This window comes from Austrofundulus limnaeus, unplaced genomic scaffold, assembly GCF_001266775.1.
Source record: "Austrofundulus limnaeus strain Quisiro unplaced genomic scaffold, Austrofundulus_limnaeus-1.0 Scaffold746, whole genome shotgun sequence".
Taxonomy (NCBI): Eukaryota; Metazoa; Chordata; class Actinopteri; order Cyprinodontiformes; family Rivulidae; genus Austrofundulus; species Austrofundulus limnaeus.
Window position 1 is genome coordinate 182,697 of NW_013953148.1, and position 2,665 is coordinate 185,361.

Consider the following 2,665-nt stretch of genomic DNA (forward strand, 5'->3'; position numbering starts at 1 on the left):
TCATATTAGTGACAAACAATAACAGTAACAACAGCTTTTTGACAAGTTAAAATTTTCTTTAAAAGACATTCAAAATGTTTAAAAATAAAGTACAACAATTAATTTAAAGTGCAAATTAAAATATAGTTGTATCTGCAACTGTATTTAATAATTGTTTGAACTTTTAAAATAATGCATGGTAAAAACAGAAGCTGTTCTTCATATTAGTGACAAACTTTGGCCTTTTTTGATGGGTTACCTTCGTTTTTGCTTCTACTTTTCATTTAAAACAGTGAAGAAATTTACTGGTCATTTACTTACTGATGTTTCCATTCTCTCGGCAGGTTGCTAAGGTTCTTCTTCTTCATTTTAAAAAAGTTGTTAAACATCTGAGTGGCGCACTACCGCTACTAGTGGTGAGAAAGTGTATTGTACCTTATTAAAAATCAGTGTGGCCCCATGGCCCTCTGCGGCCCAAAGTTAAAAACTGTTGTTCTTTTGAGGCCCTCAAGGTGGCGCTGGCCCATAGGTTAAGAATCTCTGTTTTACATCGCACCGAACTGAGGGTGCCGACCTAAAAAGATGCCCTTCTCGAAAAGCTGAATCTTCAAGATGAACTGAAGTTTACAGCTGCCCATGTGGACAAACCAAATGCATATGGAGAAAAGTTTTATGATCAGATAAGACAAAGGGTGCATTTGCAAAAGGAAAGTCCTTTGTCCACTTGTTTGGTCCAGACCAAATAGCTGACTTTTTTTTTCCTTTGTTGCATTTTGCATTCACATTGTGCATTTTGCAAGTGGACTATAATTTCTAAAAACAGCCACACAGTTGACAGTCATTGCTCCCATTGGATAGAAATGATGGGGGCAGGACAGAGCACAGGCCCAGAAATAAAGATGGTGCTGTTAATACAACTAACTATTAAGAATATCAAGAGCAGCTCATTCAGTGGCAGTTTTGCGATGATATAATTTTAGGACAGTGATGTCAAATGCGTACCACAACCTAAAGGAGATGAGCAACACTGATGGGCTAATGGTAGCTCATGAAGTCCAAAAAGGTGAATGTTTCCTGTAGTTTGTTCAGTTTAAGGCCGGTCTTTATTCATCCCAGAAGCTACCCGCTCCAGAGTTTGTTTGGAAGCAGACCGAAACCACCTCAAAATGGGTTTTGGGCCAGTTGCTTGATCCGCACCAGGGTTCACATGAGTGTATTCACACCTGCATAAAAGGCCCGGGCCAAAAGGGGAAACGAACTCTGGTCCATTTAAAGCAAACCAAACGTGTCAGGTGTGATTACACCCAAAGACTCGAGAGTTATTTGATCACAATAACAAAAAGTTTGATTGAAGAAGTTGGGGGGAGGCTTTCAAATCTAAAAACACTGAACCAAGTGTCAAGCATAGTGGTGGTGTACTGATGCTTTCACATATTGATGGAATAACAAAGGTCTACCTCTACATTCCTTACCCTCACCTAAAAAAAAAAAAGAAAAGAAAAGCTCCAGATGGTTGGAACTTGAACATCACTGGGTGTTCCCACAGACACATTAGAACTTGCGTGTTTGGAGGAAGCAGGTTAACGCTGAGTGCCGACTGTAGCAAGATTGGTATCCCATGTAAAGGAGATCTTTGGTCCTCCAATAGTTATAGAGAAATTACTTATTGGTGGCAGTGCAGAGCTCAAAGACATGAGACATAAGCCCCTCCTCCAAAGGTGAGGCTTTAAGTGCTGCTCATTGATTCCACCAACCGTGTTCCTAGGCATGTCAAACCAAGTATTGTTAATAGGCAATTTATGTCAGCAGACTCCTGCCTGTGGATTACCTGAGCCCAGGCGAATTTTGCACACACCTCCTGGAGATAGGTGCACACAATTTTATCTATTTTAGGAGATGAGTGCATACAGGCTAAGTTCGACGGAGCAGTCTGAAAAGAGCAGGTCTACAGGGAGGTGCCGGACAAACTGTCCGCCTGTTACACATGTTCTTATAAACAGTGCTGCAACAAATTTCACAAAGAAGCCAAAGCTGCGTGCTTGATGATCCACCCAAAGAGTGAGGGACACTGCCATGGAGACTCATCTACACCTGAGTAGAACCGAACAGGCATGAAGCGGWTAGAGTGAGACTCGACAATGGAGACAGGCCTATAACGTCAGAAAGCAACAGGCACAAATGTTAAATCAAAGAGGTCATCGGGATCTGGAAACAAGTCCAAGGGGCAATCAAACAAGATGACGGGGCCCATCTTCTCTCATGACCAGCCTCACAGGTCTAGGTTAGTCTCACCTAAAAGGAACAGCTGTTAAAAACATGTTTTATCAACAACAGGTGATACTTCTGGAGGATCTTGTGGTGTAAACTCAAAATGTGTCAAGGTCAGAAAAATTCTCTATATTTACAAGTCTGGAAAAAATTACCTGCAAAGATTTATAGGTAAGTATTCAACATAATGAATTTAACTGAGCCGGTACATTTTTGGTTGTGAGCCCAGACATTAAAGAGGTTTGAAAGGTATCAGCTTATCTGTTCACAGTTTAACCACTGATTCAGTTTCTAGCGTCCTTCTTATTATAGTACTGTATGCCCTGCTGCCAGCAGTGTTTGGAGGTTTTTAACTCGGTAACCAAATCATGAAATGCCAAGGTGGCAGCAATGAAGAGGGATTCAAAATGGTAAGGGG